The sequence below is a fragment of the Triturus cristatus genome, chromosome 6, assembly GCF_964204655.1.
Source record: "Triturus cristatus chromosome 6, aTriCri1.1, whole genome shotgun sequence".
Classification (NCBI taxonomy): Eukaryota; Metazoa; Chordata; class Amphibia; order Caudata; family Salamandridae; genus Triturus; species Triturus cristatus.
The window spans coordinates 811,597,534-811,618,929 of NC_140589.1; positions in this window are offsets into that span (position 1 = coordinate 811,597,534).

Here is a 21,396-nt window from a genome sequence, read left to right on the forward strand (position 1 = left end):
GGGGTCTTGAAAGTTGGGGCCCACTGTGCGGCAGGGTCTGCAGGGGCCCTCGTTACACCCTAGTATCACTGTCAGCCCAAACACTTTGTCATTCATTGGGTTATTCTAGAAAGCCATCTGTGTTCAAGGATTTAGACTGCATTTCAGAGTGCTCTTTCAGAAAATAACCTTTTATGGATTACCAACTAGTATTTTTTGCTTACCTTGTTATTTCACTTAAAAGATCCTCGTCCCTTCACAGACTTTGATAAAAAAAAGTCTTTTTGACACACAAATTCTATTAACATATTGAAATAGGCTGGGAAGGTGTTTGCTTGTTGTCAGGTGAATTTAATAATCCCAATCTGTATTTATTATATTGCAGTTTAGTTGGCCATAGGACACTGTGCAGTTTAACTCTGCTATCCAGTGGTATAGTATCTGTGCCCTCCCTTTCAAACATGTTAAAATTGGTATACACCTGATTGGTACATTTAATGTGCTTGTAAATCCCTAGTATATGGTTTCACCTGAATCTAAGGCCTGTAAATTACATGCTATTAGTGGGCTGCAGCACTCATTGTGCCACCAACTAAAGTAGCACTGTAAAACCAGTCTCTAGGCTGGCCACTTCAGTAGCCTGGGTGTGCAGTTTTAAACTCTCATTTAAACCTTGCAAAATAAACCCTTTGAACTTATGTCACCTCTAAGGTAGGCCGTAAAAGCCCACCGGGCAGAATGCATTAAAATTAGGCATGTATATTTAATGTTTTACATGTTCTGGCAGTGAAAAACCTCCAAAGTATTTTTTCACTGCAGCAAGGCTGGCTCACTCAAAGGTTAACACTGCTTTACACTGTTACCTTTAATAACTGTTAAATTCAGATTAAAAATAGACAAAATATTTCAAAGATTCATTTTAATAGTATTTTAAAATCCTACTTAATGGTCAAGTTGTATTTTATATTACTGTATTGTAAATTACACTTTTAGAAGGTTGTGATCTTCCTGTCTAAAGAAAAAGGCTTTCGAGCCAGTGTTCAGCTACCACCTGACTCCTGGTGGCATCCCTGTGGTGAGATGTGTATTCCTCCCAGACGGCTTTCGGTGTGTGAAGGGGGGGGGGGTTTACTCTTTTAACAGGATGGCCTGGGGACGGTGCCTAGCCCTTTCCTGAGGTTCAAAGGATACCTACCCTGTCACTGGAACATGAGGCTCACATCTAGGCCTTACTCCCTTTTGTCTCTCTAGTCAGGCTGTTTTCAAACCAAGTAGGACAGAGGAAACTGTCCAGAACTGGTTCACGGGGTAGACAAAGGATTATCCTCCACCCACAGGTTGGTACTGGGCGTACTAGTGGACCCTACAGACTTCTCCTCTCAACACTCCTGGACCTGTGAGAAACCAGAATAAGGACTATTCTGATGTCTGAAGAACCTGATGGAAGACTGGGCCTGCTTGCCTTGAACCTAGGACCCTAGAAGTAACTCCAAGGGTCAGTCGGTTGACCTCGTGTCTGAGCTACAGGGACACACAAGCTTCCTGAGGGCAGTCTTACTGTAACTTCCCAGCTGACCAGTTCCAAGTGAACCTGCCCTGGGCCCTGCAGGTGGCCTCTGTTGGAGTGAGTCCTAACCCTTGAAGGGTGCCCACCAGGTCCTGACCCTTGGACCGTGATAGAGTGTACTCCTACTGTCCCCAAATTGCAAGAAGTGTGACTTAAAAATGTTTTGGTTGAGGAAAGATAGAGGGAAGTGCCTTCTTAGTAGATCAGCGTCAATAAATATTAAACGTCAGGAGAATGCTCGGATAAGTATCACTTATTTGGTTTTATTTATGTTTTAGATAAAGTGCAAATATAGATTGTGGAGAGAATAGCTTAAAACGTTTTGCCAACTTTCTGCCTGAGGAACTGATGGAACAGGTATCGCTGTTGAAGCCATAGCTATCAACATTGAATCGCCTGTCGTCCTCAACTTGCTGGTTTGCACCATCGAAGGAAGTCCTGCCTTCCATAAAAGATTCTAAGTCCAAACGTAGAGGATTTCAGCAGGACTGCCATTAAGCAATATTTGATAGACATCTAGGCCTTCCAAGGCACAGACTTTGCCTGCTCAGAGCTCTCCCGCCTTTGTCGGCTTCCTCACCGTGACTTCACTGTTCAGCAGGCCGCTGTTGTTGAACCTCGCTTCGGATGCAGATTGTCCCAACTAATCGGTGATCACTTTGTCTCCATAAATGTTTCTAAGTAAGAAGGGAAACTTTCCTTCGAATATGGTCCCTATACCTGAGCAGTGACCCATCACAGCAAGCCTTAACTTTTGATTTTGACCCGGTCTAGTGTGACCATGTACCCTTGATTAGCAGTTTGTGCTCCTTAGCAATTGTGGGAGGGATGGGCGGAAACAGAAGCTAGGACGCTGTATACGTTTTTTAATGTTGAATGAATTTATTGGCAGAGATTTTTAAAGCCACATAGGTTAGGGTAACAGGATCTTTAACTCTTCCTTCTTCTTCTTCTCTTTGCAGATTGATGGAGCTGTTGTCGGCGTTGCTCAGGAGGGGGACCTCTCGGAGGCTCACAGCAAAAAGAAACAAGTGGCGGTAGTATAGTGAACGTTTATAAATCATACTCAGGATAGGCACCATCACCAAACTCCAAGACAGTGAAGGCTAGTGGAGACAGGTCAGTCTGTGGCATACAGTGGCTTAGGGTGAACAAAACAAAGAACGACAGGAAGAATTCCTAGTTACCCTCTGGTTACTCCTAGTGGATACTAGGTATAGGAATTCTGAAGGGAAAAGGAAAACGAAAACGAAGAAAGGTAGTTCTCTATTAAACTGAAATCCATTTCTGGGCTTCTTGAGTTGGGTGATCTGGTTTTTCTCTCCTCACCATTCACCATGGGGAAATAGTGCCTGAATGAACAAACAACACAAAAAATGAAAAGAGAGAGGAAAAAGAAATAGTTCAGCCGAACACTGTCCTATTCCCACCCCTCTCCCGTGAGCCGTAAAACCCTCCCGAGTTGCTCCCTTCATCTCCCCTTCTTCTCGATTACGTACCACTCAGGAGAGTTGCAGCGTCTAGTGCGTTCCCCTCCAGGGGTGACCACCACTCCTCACACTGTGTTTCTGTGCTGTCGTCTTGTCCCTCATCTGCAGGATACTCCTGAACTGCGTTTTCCGGCCACACCTGCTTCTAAATCCCCACGTCTCCCGGCTTGCTCCGATCAAGCCCTTGATCCTCTCCTCTGCCTGAATTGGTTGCTGGCTTTTCTTTTTCTCCGGCACTTTCTGATTGGACCTTGGCACTGTCCACAACCCTCTTTCTTGTCTGTGAGGGACAATGACAGTCCTTCCTCAGTTTCCCTTCTCAGCCTTCTCTTGCCTGTGATCGGCATGACAGCGAAGGTAGGTAAGGGGCAATCTTCCCATCTTTCACCTGGGACTTCTCACAGCACTATTTTTAATTCAAACTTTGAAAAAATGTATTGCTGGCTCTAGTTATAGGTTTTTTGTTATTTTGGTTTCATTTTATTTATTTAACCATTCTCTATTTTTCTAAATTGGTTTTTGATTTTTCTTGTCTTGCGTTTTCACTTTATTACTGTTTGAGTGCTACCTAAATACTTTACATATTGCCTCTAAATTAAGCTGACTGCTTTCTGCCAAGCTACCAGAGGGTTAAATGCAGGTTATTCCTCCCTGACAAGGATTGTGATTATTATTTGAAGTGAGTTCTCACCACCTTCAACTAATACTCCTATTTCTTACACATTGGAATAAGACTACAACGTTAGTTCTTCTGTCAAGATTTCAGATGAAAATGCCATCTGGTCAATGACATTTTAAGAGGATATTTAGATGTGTTTTGTGTAGTTTATTTGGATGATATTTGGATTTAGTTAGACTCTTTGGAGACTCACATACAAGACCTCCAGGCAACTTTGAATCGATTATCCTTTTGCTGAGACAGACACGCTGGTCTGCCATACTGCCACTTTTGAGTTCCTGTGTTACATATACACCTGAGGGGATTAAGATGGACGAAAAGAAAGTGTCAACAGCTGTTCGGAGATCAATACCAACTATAGTTAAGGCAATTCAAAGTCTTTTGGGCATTTTCCAATTTGTGTAAGAGTTTAGTCACTAGTCAAGTGTGCAATTTTTGCATGGACTAGAGAGGTGGCTTAAGCATTTCTTGTTTTTGAAAGTTACTTTTTCTTGCAACATCTCAATGCATGGTATCCATTTCTTGTTGAAACTGATGCCTATAATGATGCACTGGGGGTATTTTATCTTCGAGAAATCTAGACACAGCGCAGGTTCATCCAGTAGCTTATTTTTCTCAAATGATTTCTTAAGCAGAATATATGCACTTTCTCCACTATAAATTGGAATGGTGTTAGAATATTTCAGCTGAACCTATCCAATGTTATGTCCTTTGTCCCTGGTTAGCTTTACTGGAGCTAGAACAGTAATTCTGCCCCCCTCATGTATGCACTATCCCAAATTTTAATAGGACTAGATATAGAACAGTACATCTGAACTCCCGCCCCACAATTATATGCATTTTCTCAATGTTCATGGGACTGGTATTACATTTCACACACACCCAAACTATATGCTCATTCCCCAGGTTTAGTTGGAGTGGAGTTACAATAGTAATTCAGACCTCCCCACATATACTTTTTGGAGTACTTTCTCCAATGTAGATGGGAGTGGAGTTAGATGGTAGATCTAATGCTGCCTGCACCAATTATATGAACTTTTCCCAATATTCCTGAGACTGGAGTTAGAAGAGTAAATTTTACCTACACCCTCATATATATGCATTTTCCCCAGTCTTAGTAGGGCTGGAGTTAGAATAGCAAAGTAAAATAAGTATGCTTTAATGCATTAAAAAAATGATGTATGTGTGTTGTGCTATGTTTGTGAAGTATCCCATCTGTCGAAATCAAAATCAGGCACATAGTTTTATCTTGTCAGTTTTAAATATTGTTGACAGCAACGTTCCACACATGGTGCAGGCTCATTCTATGCCAAGCATTCATAATTGTTCATATCTGCTCTCACACTTTCATGACTATATGAATAGATTTTAAACAAAACTTAAATGTATGCGTGAAGGCCTAGGCCCCCCTTGTATCAATATTGTGTTCATGCAGTTGCCCAGGACCTCGATGTTCAATACAAGATAAAGCCTCTAGTAATGGCCAAGCAATACTAGCCATGTCTTAGAATATTATTAATAGCACACCAGTGGCAACACATCTTTTTCAATAGAGATATGAACATGTCCAGTACATTTTACATGCACCGCAGGAATGTGAGTCTCATGAACCACTTGATGAAAAGCCGATCTGCAATGTTACAAAGAGATTATTGTCTATGTGCCTGATTTATAGTTTGTTGATTGTGTAAATGCGTCACAAGGGTCATATATCCAATGGCACTTGTAATTAGGTGAATGAGATATCTGTCATGTTTGAGATGGAGTACCAATTCAAACTCAAAATCATGGCATAATGCAATTTGAAAACTTTAAAGAAGTGTTAAGAGAAACATACATGCTTTTTAATGTGAATACACTTACCTCCTTGTTGCTGCTTCATGGGCTTTAGCTCCCTCTTCAAGTCAGGGTAGGCCACTGTCAGAATGTGCTGCATCATGAGGATCAGCGACCTCCACACCTCGTTTTTCTGCTCGGACGACCTTTTCCGTTTGTTGGGAGCAGTAAGATGGTCCACCACTGAATGTCCTACTAATGTTTCCAGCAATGGAAGCTACAGAGCTTTAAGACATTCTGTTGGTTCACTTGTCTAGAAATGGCCTTACAGATCTTTTTCTTTTGGTGGATGCTAACCTACACAGAGAGAGATAAGAAAATTAGAAATGCTATTAATAATCATGTTATGATAAACACTGCAATGGGTATAGCATGATTATGTATACATGATCTGATTTATATTTAACATACATGGGCCTTAATTTTAAGTTTGTTGGACACATGCATCCATCACAATGTGACAAATATATGATCAACCTTATTACCAGTGCATGATATGCAATGCACTTGTAATAAGGTGGACAGTATGTCTGTTATCCTGTGACGGAGTAACATGTCAAACATCCTCAACACAGGACCACTTCTGTGTTTTAAGATTGTTGTTAAATACGTTTGTTTGTTTTACTCTGGCCATCACTCAATGCTCTGTGATGTCATTAAGTATCATATTATGGGACTGTTTTATTACTTTGTTGGCTAGTTATTCCATGACAATGTAATGGACAGTGTATCCATATTATTACAAGTGCATTTTATAGTATCTGACTTTGATTATGTGAATGAAATATATGTCATATTGTTTTGGAATTTAAAGTGATATTCAAGTATGTAGCTCTGCTGAGTCTCAATCACACTAAATGGTGATTGTTGGAATGTTTGTGAATAATCTAATCACTGACAAATGCTCGAGTTAGCATTTCACCCCATTGGTTTTTACCTACTGTGCCAATCTAGACAAAGGCCCCCTGGGTTCCAATGATTGGGTGGAATGCTACCCCGAGCAAATTCCAGTGGTTAGGAATATGGCAGCATTCCTCCCATCACCTTTCGTGTGTTTTATGTAACGCCCAAAGTGGCCAAGAGTATGTCCATACATGGGGTTTGTGTGCACTATGCCACTGAAACAAGCTGAACTAGACAGACAAGCCCCAGTAAGGGCAAATCGGTCTTGGGTTGCTTGTGGTCCGGTTCAGAGAGGATCTAGCTTGGCAGTTTGGGTTGGACTATTCCTATTGGAGGAGGACCCAGTCTGATTTGCATATGACTAGGTCTAATCTGAGGTCGCATGGTGAGCAAAAGAATGATGGTTTGCAATGCTTCACATACAAATTGCCATTGGTTAGCCTTATTGCAAATATTCCTCACATAACCTTTTGTGTGTTTGATTCTTATCTGACTCTCTATTGGCCCATGTAGCTGTAGTTGGCCACAGCCAACTGAGCAAGGATGGTCAACACTCCACAAGTGAAGTTGGGGGCCCTGCCACCAGCACTTTCAGTCATTGTGGGTGCCATCAGCAGTAACTGAACAGCAACAGGGGAGAAGGTCTGCTCCAGATTAAAGTTAGAAGGCAAGTAACCTTATGATCTTTAGAAACATGTACGCCAACATGGCGGAATTTCTTACAGGGCAGACAAAAGATTCTGTCAATCACACAACATTCTAAGAAATGCAAGACCCTGACAGCCAGAAAAGGTATGTACAGACTACCCTTAGTAGTTCATCGTTTATGATGGATGCAACAGACAACTACTATGATTGGTCCGCCATCAAAAACCAACATGTCAGCATAGGGTATGATTGACAATATGGTGGACAACTAGCACATTAACGACATAGGCATTCGGCATCTGTGACGTTGCATCCGCTAATAACAACTAGAATGTCCCCATTACAAACAACAAATATATGCTGTTCACCGTGTAATCATTGTCAAGTTTGATGGATTTCTCAAAAATAATAGAATAAAATGCAAAATAAATTTGGCTCATCCATACATGTTTTTTTTTTGCAATTTTACTAATTATGTATGTAATTGCTTGATATTGAATATGCTTTATTTAAAAAACAAAAGAATTGGGGGTATTTTTTTGTTTTCAGAAATTATTTTATTAGCAATATGGGTATATACATTAAATAATTAATGTTTGAGTGAAATAAATTATTTACATCCGTGCCATGTTATATGTTACTTTATTTACACATGTGCCTACATCTATTATTTGTTTAAATAAGTCCATCACACAGGTGTGAATGTCTAACATTTGCACATTGAAATCATATGTTGCAGATATGTCCATCAACCACCCCTAGGTAGAAAGAGAAGGGTGCATCAGCTTAATGAACGTGTGTAAAATCACATAGAGACCTAGAAACCAATGAGAAAAGGCATGTCATTAAGAAGTACGTACTGAATGGTAAACCGTTGAGGCCTGGGCACAACAATTTCAATCTGAACTTTTGCTGGACTTTGGAATTCAGACTGATCTCCCATTTATTGTGCACATTATGGCAGAGCTACATTTCTATGATGCTGGCTCCTTTCAGTGCACAGTTAGTGACTGTGGGTTGTCTCAGACAACCTTTTCAACTATCCTCAACCAGATACTAGATGTTATGCTCAGATGTATGAATGATTACATACAATTTCCTACATATTATGCTACACTGAACAAGCCGAGTTCGCTAGTTTGGGACACAATCCATACATGGTTTGAGCTGTAGATGGAACCCACGTTGTATTGGTGCCCCCTCATTACTGGGAGCAAGTGTACTGTAACAGGAAATCGTTTTACTCCATCCGTGTGCAGGTGGTTTCATAGCAAATCTCTACATCACCAGTGGGTGTGTAAGATTTTCACCCATGAATTGCTAGCACCACACAGCAGCTGCATCCCACAACAGATGGCAGACCTTGCACAGAGGAACACCATTCTAGTCGCTCAGTTTTAAGCATTATGTTAATGGAATTAGTTTTAGGAAAGTTAATCCCTTCAAACATAATTTCACTTATGTGTGTGATTATATTTTTCAAGGGACTTGGCTTATCCAAGTTGTACCTGACTTTTAACAACTCCGAGCAACCCAACAACGCCAGGGAAAGTTTGCCTCAATGAGGCCCATATGCGATCAAGGGGTCCTGTGAAGTGGGCTTCTGGGCACCTAAATGCCCAGTTCAGATCCCTATATAAGACCGGAGCTACCCTCCTCTATTCTCCAGGCAAAGACAGCAACATTGTTGTGTTATGTTGTATGATTCACAAAATTGCCCTGCAGAAAAGCATTCTTTTCATCCCAGACCATTGCCAGGCAGTGGGAGACTGGAAAAAGGCATGGATTGGTGCAAGCGGATAGGTTGGTCTATGAGGGGAGAGGCTGCCCCAAGAAATGGAAACAAATATGGAATGCATGGAGCTCTTATCAAGGGCTCTAGTGTGATGAATGGAATTATAAGACTCTCATACGGATGTATGTCGTTACAACGCACACTTTTACAACGCATGCACTTACAACGCATTTTTTACAACGCAAAATCCATTACAACGCATTCTATTACATAGCATGACACTACAACGCATTTTTAAAAACTACCTTTACAACGCATTCCATTACAACGCATACTACCTTTACAACGCATACCATTACAACGCATAATATTAAATTGCATTTAAGGTAAGTATTAGATAGTATAGGGGTACAAATTACTTTTCTAACTCCAGGGGGTGCAACAGAAGGGTAAGTGTTGGATAGTATAGGGGTAAAAATTACTATTCTAACTCCAGGGGGTGCAACAGTAGGGAAAGTGTTGGATAGTATAGGGGTAAAAATTACTATTCTAACTCCAGGGGGTGCAACAGTAGGGTAAGTGTTGGATAGTATAGGGGTAAAAATTACTATTCTAACTCCAGGGGGTGCAACAGTAGGGAAAGTGTTGGATAGTATAGGGATAAAAATTACTATTCTAACTCCAGGGGGTGCAACAGTAGGGTAAGTGTTGGATAGTATAGGGGTAAAAATTACTATTCTAACTCCAGGGGGTGCAACAGTAGGGTAAGTATTGGATAGTATAGGGGTAAAAATTACTATTCTAACTCCAGGGGGTGCAACAGTAGGGTAAGTGTTGGATAGTGTAGTGTAATATTATGCGTTGTAATGGTATGCGTTGTAAAGGTAGTATGCGATGTAATGGAATGCGTTGTAAAGGTAGTTTTTAAAAATGCGTTGTAGTGTCATGCTATGTAATGGAATGCGTTGTAATGGATGTTGCGTTGTAAAAAATGCGTTGTAAGTGTAGTGCGTTGTAAAAGTTGCGTTGTAAAGGTTGTTCCCCCTCTCATACAAACCTCACCCCCAGGTAGGGGAGGCAGCAGTGACGGAAGAACTGGACTGTGAATCAATGAAAACCTGCACAGAGATTAAGTCTGTATCAGAAAACAGAAGGTTGATGACAAAACTTTGTTGTAATTGTTTGAAAACCTAATAAAAAGTTTTTTTAAATAACTTGCATTGTAAAACTCATAATTTCTTAGCCATGGTGACTCATACAGTTTATTATTTAGTCTGTACTTCTAAATGTTGTATCTTCTCTGTATAGTTCGTAATTAGGCAATTGCTTGTACACATTGTTGAAGTGTCTTCCTTCCTAGCTTTCATTACTTCTCATTTTTATATCCATAAAATGTGTACTCTGTGTGTAGTCTAAATGAGTAGCAAATATATACAATAAAAAGTGTATTATGTATGGATTGACAACAAAGCAATGTAAAATTTATCTGAGAAACAATTCATTTAATACATTATTGATATTCATAAATTTATATTTATAATGTTTACTAAATTGAAACATAGTTTTACACCCCTTAAGTGTCTCTGAAAAATCAACGATGAGCCAACAATTGCTTAGAGTCCTTTTCTAGACAACAATCCATATTGGTGGTAGGTTCTATGGTGTCATCCTCTACTGGGACAGATAAATAACCCATCCTAAAGGTCTCTGAAGTGGCCTGAGTGTCAACAGGGGGAGTGAGGGTGACAGGTGTCTGCATATGCAGCAGTGTACAGCTTTCCGTGGAGCCCCCAGCTGTAGATGTTTCTGAGACTAAGACCGCAGCAGATGGTGCTTGACCATGAAAAGTGGCAACTAAATCAGACACTGCTGCAGACAATATTCTGAAGTCATCCTGCAATACCCCAGAATATAAAGTTTGGGCACTCATGTGATGCTCCAGGAGATAATTTTGGGCCCAATAGGTATCATTCTGAGCCCTCATGAGATTGTTCTTGGCCCTTAGCAGTTGAATAATCTGGCCCAGCGTATCCTCGTGCTGTGGACCTGCACCCATTAGGTTTCTACTCATGGTGTTGACACAGTTGACACAGTTGACCATACCCTGAACCTCCGTCGATGCAGCAGGTCCTGCCCAAGCCCTTTCCAAACCTCTGTGACGGGGTGTCCACAGGTGTAGTGTGTAGGGTGACAGAGAGCTTGTGGGGTCACTGATGTAGGTAATGAGGACAGTACGCTGATGAATGTCATAGACTGTTATGTTATGTTATAAGGATTTTATAAAGCGCACGTACACCAGTTGGTTTCTTGTCACTGATTCTAGAAGATGCCGAACCCAGTAGGAGTTTATTCATAGGCCTGGAAATACAACCATGTATTGAGGGATTTTCTAAAGCTCAGCAAGTCAGTACATGACCTAATTTCCAGAGGAAGGGAATCCCTCAGTCTGGGAGCCAAAGTTGAAAACCTGCAGCCCCCTTGTCGCTTCAACTTAAAGGCAGGAATTGCCAATAATTTGAGGTGAGCTGAGCGTAGGTTGCGGGAGGGGATGTACCTTAGGATGAGGCTATATATGAATTTGGGGCTCCGGCCATGTAGGGATTTAAATACCAAACAACCTACTTTGAAGGCACAGCGTTGAGGAATGGGGAGCCAGTGCAGCTTCCTCAAGAGTGGGGTGGCATGTTGCCACCTAGGTTGCTGGTAAATCAGTCTGGCCGCTTGATTCTATACCCTCTGTAACTGTTTGGTTAAGAAAAGTGGTATACCAAGGTAGACTGAGTTGGCGTAGTCTAGGTGTGACAGAACCGTGGCTATCATGACCTGTATCAGTGCTGCTTGGGTGAGTAGTCTGCTAATCTTTCTAATCTTTCGCAACTGGAAAAAGCAAGTAGAGATCACAGAGCCAACTTGCGATTTTACTGACAGGTCGTTATTTATTGTAACATCAAGGCTTTTGGCAGAGGAGGAAGGGGTAGGGAAGGGTCCTAGTTCCATTGGCCAATAATGTGGGCCCCAGAAATTGTGGCTCAGCACTGCAGCCCTGACAAGGACCTCCTGTGAGAAGAGTCTCTGAGGCCCCAAGAACTCTGGTTTTCATCACTCCAACTGACATACAGGTGTCACATCTGGAGGCTATCTTAGAGGCAGGCGCGCCCCATAGAAACACGTTGGTTTCAGTCTGGCGGCCATTTTGAGGTCAGGCAAAGGAAATAAAAGAAGCACCCTGAGCCCGCCGAAGTAGATTTCGAAGCTCTGCAAAGCCGTAAGAAGCATCAGGAGGGACAGTGAAGACAGCAGTGCATCACCATGTCCACTCGCCCTGACTCCACACAGAATGTAGCACCAGGTCCATCCTCAGCCGCACCGCAAGGGCCCATACTAATGGGGGTATCATTCCTGCGTCCCCCCCGAACCACTAATACTGACTTCCGGAAACAGCATGGGCCCCAAGTGGAAAAGCTGGTTAGAAGACTTCGAAGATTTTTTGAAAGGCTCAAGAGTAGATGATCCTGACCATCAACATATAGCGTTAAAAAACCTAGTGGGCAAAGACGTCGGACAAATAATCAAAGAATTACCCCCGGCAGACACTGCATCATATACAGACGTGAAGGACACCCTGAACAGAAAATTTCTCCACAAACGCAACCTAGATTATAAACGCTCCACCTTCAATCTCGCGTCCCAAGAACGTGATGAATCCATGGGTGATTTCATTTCACGGCCAAAGCGTCTGGCACGATATTGTGAGTTTGACAATTTTAACACTGAGGACGCACTTCGATTATGCATCATCGAAGGATGCCAATCCGAATCACTGCAACATCGACTACTCAAAAAACACTACTCGCTTGACGACATTAAAGAACTCACACACATAAATGACCAAGCTAAAGAACACGCGAAGAAAATGGATGCCGGAAAAACAGAAAAGAAGGAACAAGCCCTCCGAGTACAATCCCAGCCAGAATCAAGATGTCGGACGGATCATCGGAGGCCTGACAAACCTACGAGTTCGTCCCATGGTGGGACCAGAAGCAGTAGAACCCAGAAACAACCGCCACTCTGCTACCGCTGCGGCCTAGAATATCCACACAATGGCACCTGCCCAGCCCTGGGCCAACAATGCCACTGATGTGAGAGAGACAATCATTTTGAAGCTATGTGCCAAACCAGGTGTAAAGAAGCTAGGCCAGTCAGACGAAGTGTCGGGACACATCACCACGCCGGGCGCTGCATGGCAGAAGAGACCGATCAACCAGCTCATCCCGGTCTAGCACCCAGTCCCAGGTGTCATATCGTTCTCACCGGTTGACATCAAGAGATTCGTCCGCATTCACTCTCATATCACAGGACAGTGACGAATATGTATGCATGGTAGCTGACCCAGACCAGCTGAAGAAATATCCACGACTAGATATTCGAATGGGAAACTACTCTGCCAAGTTTGTTCTGGACACGGGAGCATCACTGAACTACATTTGCATGACGGAATATGAAAAGATGTGCCCGAAACCGAAGCTAGAACTGGCTGCAGAAGGCGTCTACACATGGATGTCCAAGGAGCCACTGCCATGTCTAGGACGTTTTCCCACAACGCTAACCTATAAGAACAGATCAATTCAGGCCCAAATTCATGTCATAGAAGGCCCTGAAGCTGCCGACTGCTTACTCAGTTTACCTATAGCAGAACGATTGAGGCTGGTAGCGATCCTATTCAAAGTGGATGACTCGCCTGATATGATCAACAAATTCCCGAAGCTGTTCTCAGGCCTAGGTAAACTAGCCAACGTCAAAGTCAAATTACACATCAATGAGCAAGTCTTGCCAGTGGCCCAACACCACAGGAAAGTACCATTTCACCTCCAGCAAGCGGTCGATGATGAGCTCCAAGATCTGCTGAGAGCGGACATCATAGAACGGTCATCCGGACCCACTCCCTGGGTGTCACCGGTGGTAGTCATGCCCAAACGAGGACATGAAAATAAAGTACGCCTGTGTGTGGACATGCACGCCCGAACACAGCCATAGAACGGGAAAGACACCCCGGACCTCATATTAGCGACATGATTACCCGCCTGAACGGAGCGACAGTCTTTTCAAAATTAGACCTCAACAAAGGATACCACCAGCTTGAACTCCATGAGAAATCATCAAGGACTCTTCAGATATAAACGCCTCAACTTTGGCATCTCGTCAGCGGCGGAAATCTTTCAAGAAGCCGTTTAGCGGGTGATCCACCACATTCCAAACTCATTCAACTACAGCGACGACACACTTGTATTTGGCACGACATGTCAAGAACATGACAAAGCCCTAGACCGCGTGTGCCATGCCCTTCTAAACGCCAACCTCACACTCAACAGAGACAAGTGTGAATTCCACAAGTCAACCCATAAGTTCTACGGCCACATCTTCTCCAAAGATGGCATGAGACCAGACCCCGACAAAGTCTCAGCACTCGCTGACACCCCGCAACCTCGCGACGTCAGTAATGTTCGGTCATTCCTGGGCATGGCCAGCTACTGTGCTGGGTACATCAAAGACTATGCAACCATCAGCTACCCACTGCGAGAGCTAACAAGACAAGGGAAACCATTTCATTGGTCCAAGGCATGCGAACAAGCTTTCAACAAGATCAAAGGCGCTGTAAGCTCTGCCGCCCATCTGGCCTACTTCAACCCCAAACGGAAAACAGAAGTCACCGTTGATGCCAGCCCCGTGGGCCTAGGTGCCATCCTTGCCCAATATGATGATGAAAGAGACCAGAGTTACATTATCGCCTATGCCAGTCGCAGCCACACCGACACGGAGGAGGCATATTCGCAACCAGAGAAGGAAAGCCTGGCCGTCGTGTGGACATGCAAGCATTTTCACTTATTCGTCTACGGGAAGCACTTCACACTCATTACTGACCATCAGGCCTTGATTACCATCTTCCGCAACCCACGAGCGAAGATGCCTCCAAGGATCGAGAGGTGGGGGATCCACCTGCAGGACTACACCTATATTATTATTCATAAACTGGGAAAGGCAGAAAACCCAGCGGACTACATTTTACGTCATCCTCAAACATTGCCACAGACACGCACCTCGCTAGCTGAAGAATACCTTCACTTTGTTATTGACCAATCGCGCCCACCTGCCGTCCCACTAGACGCGATTGTGGAAGCCACTGCTAAGGATGTCACACTCCAAGACGTTATGCGGCGCATCCGAGCGGACTCATGGAGACATCTGGAGACCTCCTAAACCATCACTGCCATCAACATGCAAGAACTCTCATCCTTCAGACATGTCAAGGATGACCTTACTATCAGTGCAGATGGATTGTTACTGAGAGACAGGAGGATTGTTAATCCTCAGCAACTACGACAAGGGACTATCAATCTAGCCCATGAAGGCCACAGGGGTGTAGTAGCCACGAAGAAAGCGCTGAGAGTCTGGTTCCCGTCTCTTGACCAGATGGTGGAAACCACGCTTCAAGACTGCCCGCAATGCCAACTAGTTGGGCGAGAAGAACCACACACCCCACTGCAAATGTCTGATCTCCCAGACGGCGTGTGGCAACAAGTAGCCGTTGACTTCTTCGGCCCACTAAAATCTGGGAAATATGTCATCGTCATCATGGACGAATATTCTCGCTTTCCCATTGCACACCAACTATCGTCCACAAGAGCATCTGCAGTCATACCTGTCCTTGATGAAATATTCGCAGCATGGGGGATTCCACAGACAGTAAAAACGGAAAATGGACCACCTTTCAATGGACATGAGTTCACAGAATTCGCAGACCATCTGAGCTTTAGACACCGGAAAATCACTCCCTATGGCCCCAAGGCAATGGGAGGGTTGAGCGCTTCATCGCCATCCTGAAGAAAACAATACAACAAGCTGAACTGTCCCAGCGTGACATACAACCAGCGCTCAATGAAGTCCAGAGAGCTTACAGAACAACACCACACAGCTCCACCGACAGATGTCCTGCCACCCTGATGCCCGGGAGAACCCCGCGCACCAGGATTCCGACGTCAGAGGCCGTCATACACTCCAGACTCCCGACTTCCGATCATGAGACACTAATGAACATTGATAGAGACAAGAAAGCAAAGATGAAAGACTACACTGGCAATCGGCGTCATGCAAAGACATCCAGCATCCAAGAAGGAGATTAGGTACTAGTGAAACAGGAACAGAGAGCTAAAGCCGACAGCCGATATCATGCCCACCCGTTACAAGTAGTGAAGAAGAAAGGAACCATGATCACAGCAGCCTCCACAACAAAGAGGACCACGAGAAACGTGTCACACTTCAAGAAGTGTAATCCAGCAGTCTACAGTCGAAAAGATGAAGCAGACAAAGACACAGACACCACAGACCCAGGAACAGACAGCCTCGAAGAACGCCTTCGCGTAATCGACATGGATGAACCCGGAGAACAGCACCCTCCTCGCCGGCCACAGAGGACTACTCGAAGGCCGGTCCGACTCATTGAAGAACTTTAAAGAATAACAATCCAAGGTGAATGATAATTTACAAAAGGGGGAGATGTTGTGTCGCCATGCCTGACCAGGTCCCGAGCTTCCGGGTCAGGCATGGCAGGAAGAGGATGTGGGAAGGCGTCACAAGTGCGTGCACGGTATGAGGAGTTCAGCGCTATTGAAGGAAGAATAAATACGTGCATAAACACTGCTCGTGTCGGTGCATTATTTAAAAGCGTGCAACGCGAAATGATGTAAGTTGACAAAGTGTCTGTCAATGTTGCTAGATACCTCAACCTTTGGAACACTGTCCAGCACAGCTGTCCTCCGTCATGAGGGTCCTTACAAACCACTCTGATGACAGACAACTCATACCATTGTTGACAGAGTGATGTCCAGGGTGGACGGTGAATCGATGACAGAGGACCGAATTCAGCTGAAGGAGCTTGCTCCATGATGATGGATGGCAGACCTTTATGCCAAACCCGATATATGGAGGATGGATAGCCGCCAGCCTGATTGAGTGATCAGTTCCATCATGATGAATGAACTGCAGTCCGTTCGCAAAGCTCTAAATCAGTCACTAAGTAGAAAACTCTTAGGTGATATAGGGAGGGTCTATAAAATGTTCTAATGTAAGTGCAGGGTTACAGTGACACGGCTGAAACATGTTGTCCAACTAAAGATGGTGTAGAAGGAATCCTAGTTCCCTGCTACCTACTCCTTGACTTTGCTTTTAACATGGTGCGGGACAGGTAGAAATAAATAAATACGTTCATGCCCTCATTCACATTAAAACTGAATTAGGGCAGGAACTATATTTCACTAACAATAATACCATTCTAAAAAGAGCTCAAGATAAGTCTACCTTGCACCACCTTGGTGCCAGAGAAGGCCCCTGTGATGAACGTAGTGTTTGCAAGAATCCAGGTAATTCCGTACCGTCACAGCTGAGACAGCAATCTTTCAGTGGAGGGCATGGGGCAGCTGCATTGCCATGATTTGTGGTTTGGACTCACTTTCTTGCCCTTGATGGGTGCTTGAGCACAGTACTCTGAAATCATTAGCACTGAGTTTGATCCAAGGGAGGAAGGGCTTGCAGTGCACACAGATTGTTGATGCTGCTTAGTGTTGAGCTTCGTGTCTGTGGAGGATGCATCGGCACCCAAGAACAAATTACATTTCCCAGGAACCCAATGAAGTCTCAGAATATTTGGAAATGAGGGTAGCCATTTTGAAGTTTGGTTATAATTTTCCTAGTGGTTAAGAGGATTTCTGCTAGGCAGTCAAGGTACTATGATGCTGCAACCAGAACCTTGCTACCAGAACTTGTGAAAACCTTGGAGATTGTTTGTTTTTCCTTTGAAAGTGTATTTGGAAGCTGAATACAGAAAAGTATTTTAAGGATTAAGATGTGTTTTGGAAACAAACTTTAATAGCATGAAGTACTGTTTCAGAGTTAACCTTTGAGGAACATGGAACTATAATACTGTGGCAAATTTCTTTCAGATCCTAAGCTAATGTGATGACAAGCCTGTTGAAATAGTCACAATGCAAATCCTATTTTAAAGTTTTAGGAAAAGACAACCTTGAATGTATATCAGAATTAGAGAGTTTATTCACAAAAAAGAATTTCCAAGTATGTTAGTGTCCCACAAAGACAAACAGAGTCTCAGACATAAACATACTTTGAAGATATCAATTATGACCACTAGACACTAGTGCCCAAAGTGACTCGTCAGAGTGTCGATATAAAGTGTCACTATTTTCTCTCTTATTCTATTTCCGTTTCCCTCAGTCTAGTGTTAACCAACATATTGCTATTGTGGAGGGTTGACTGTGGATGTAGAGAAGTATGGAAAAATGCATAACTCCTGCTGGATCTGGAAATAAGGTTAGTGCATTCTGACACTAATTACCGTATTTCAGTTTTAGTAACCACATGTTTTACATCAGCTCATTATTTTTAAAAAGGATTCCTGCATTCTTCTAGACATCTGGCCATCACACCCTTGGTGCACTGGTATGCGGTTCTTGCTCCAGAGGAGCAATCAGCAAACCTTGCGGCTTATTTACAAGCCCCTAACGCCACGGAAGAGTCAATGTTTCTGAAGCTCCGATTGCGTTGCTCTCTGCCCTATATTTACAAGGTGGCGTTAAGACATTATGCCAGGGATTTCGATAATTATGTCAAGAATGACCAAATACGTAAAGATTGGACTACACTTTTGCCACAGATAGGCACAAGTATACACAATTATACCAAGATACCCATGATAGGTCAAACATGGACTTTTATTTTGCCAGGTATAGACATAGTTATATGAGTAATGCTCACACAAAAACAAATGAGAGGCAACAAAACCACAGTCAACTCTGTTCAGTAGAAAACAAGATTTCAAATAAGCTTGATAAGTTAGTCCATAGCTTCCAGTTTTAGTGGAATATTCTTTTTTTATTTAATCTTTTGATTATTCCGATATTCTTCTTTAATCTTTTCAGACTTGAAGGTTATGATACATACAGATGCAACCAACATGTTTCGCTCCAGACAATGGCTTCATCATGGCTGCAAATACATATAAAAACAAATATATATACAACGACTAAGACTATGTTACATCACCAGGACAAACAACATATATGTATCAATTTGAAACACTTAGTTCAAGTTAAATACACAGAGGATAGATTAAAACCAGATGCCAATAGTGCATTAGACACCCAAACATAAGCCCAACAGTGACATAAAAATCCAGTACAGTAATGTGCCTATTGAGATAGTGCAAGATACTGATTTAGCCTAGGTGCCCACAACTAAAGAGAGACACCTAAGCTTTTTCTTATAAATCACTGAACAACAGATTTACAAATGCAGATATAATTAAAACATCAATCCATTATCTTTCAACATGTCGATTTAGGATCATACCAGCATAGAAGTAATGCGAGAAAGCTAGTAGCGAAATAGAGAGGGACTAACAAGTAGTGGTGAACAGAGTGATATTACAAGGACAGATTTCGAAATCCCTGTATGACAACAGTGACATACATGAAAGGTGAATAAAGTTTTACCCAAAGGTTCTAATCCCGTTGACACCACAAATCCCAGGTATTATTCCAAACCACATGAAGCAAATCACACAGATGCATTATTATGTGTATGTGACAAGGGTTATGTGGGCAGTACAACACAGCAACTAAAAATGCAAGTACGAGAACATAGAAGGGCATGTCTTAATCAAGATACTTCGTAAGCCTAGGTGTCACTTGAGTGCAAGATGGGACCTGATAAGTCTAACGTCAGGTTTCATGGTATCGATGTAGCCTCATCTGACAAAAGAGGTGGGACAGGAAACAATATTTGAGATGTTTAGAGGCCATGTGGATTTACAATTTACTGTCTGCAAAGCTGGGATTAAATGTGGATAATGAGTTGCATTATTTTCTTTAAGGAGACTATTCCCTTAGTACTTGTTCTGTCTTGAAACCTTTTTTTTTTACCTCTCTCTTTTCTCATTGCATCGGATGCTTATGTGCTTGCCCCCTTCTCCTTCTATATCACTCACTACTATGCATGTTTCTCCAATGATAGATGAAGCACTATCTTGCCCATCATTGCATATTACTGGTTCTGGGATTTAGTTTGTCTTGAAAACTAGCTATGGGATAACACTTTGTTCCTCTACATCTGGATATTTATTGCTTACGTCTTTGGAACTTGCATTGTCTTCGGTGCTGAAACAACTCAGTTGAATTCTTACTGTTCAAGCAACTTCTGTGTTCTGCTCAGGTTCGCATGATGCATGGATAAGAGTATCCCAATCTGGGTCCAACCGGGTAACCCATGTATTTCCTCTAGGTATGTGAGATTGTTTAGAAAGGAGACTCCCTAACTGGGCTAAATTATTTCTGTTTGAGTAACCCTTGAGGTTTGTTTAGGCATGTAAGATGTGTAGATATGAGTATAACCAGTTGGGCATGATCGGGCAACCTGTGTGCTCTCTCTAGGTACGTGAGATGCCTAGTTTAGAAGTTTACCAATTGGGTTAAATTGTGTAACCCAAGGATGCAATGAACAAGCCCTGGCCTTTTCTTTTACAAATAATTGCTTTGGTGTTTTAGTTCAGTTTGATCAACTGATAAGAACAAGTCCTACAATTCCCAGATAACATTTTGTTGTTAAACAAACACCCAGAATAGCAGCACTGTGCAATTGGTGTCTTGGGGTCAGCTGGTTACTGTAGACAGCAGAGATGGGTGTTAGCTTTCACAACTGACCAACTTCCACTTATCCTGGCCACAACCCTATCCCCTCTTCTTATGGCTGAATCTGGCAGACTATTGAGCCAGCAGCTACCATCAACCTTTAGAAAGAGCGTTCAACCAATTTCAGCATGGAAAGTAACCTCGATCAATTTAGGATAGATCTTAAAAGTCCCTTCTTCTATCTTCTATTTTCTAGGGCAACCTTATGATGGTTAGCATCTAGAGAAAATGTTTGCAATAGTGTTCTACATACATAAAATCATTCTTATACCAAACAATCTCAAACAATTTCCGTTAACAGTAGATTTCATATCCTTCACTACTCATAATTACCCACAAACTTCATCGGGCTATATTCTTGCCCTGATAAAAATCTGCCTCTAGGGTTACTCCTTAAAATGTCTGGGCTGGAAATGCAACTAGAGAAAATTCCAAACCAAACAGTGGAAAGCAATGGAGTTACAAGAGGTTTGCTTCAAGCAAGGCGGGTACTGGTTCAGGAAAACTTTACTTTGTATGCATTTAGTTTGTTCTAAAAGATTTTTCATGCTCTTGGCTTCTTAGAACAGTTATTAAAGTACATTTTGTGAAGATTATAACTCATGTATTCATGAAACCGAACTATATGGTGGTTTTATGGCATATGATGTATCACTAAAACTTTCATTTTCCAAATACAGCATAACCCAAAGCACTAAGAGCAAGAAACAAGCAGATGAGGCACAAACAGAGGGCAGCAGGAAGACAGGCGGCAGAGGATAGCGGACTGCGGGCAAGCTGGATGGGAGAACTTTCGCAGGGGAGCT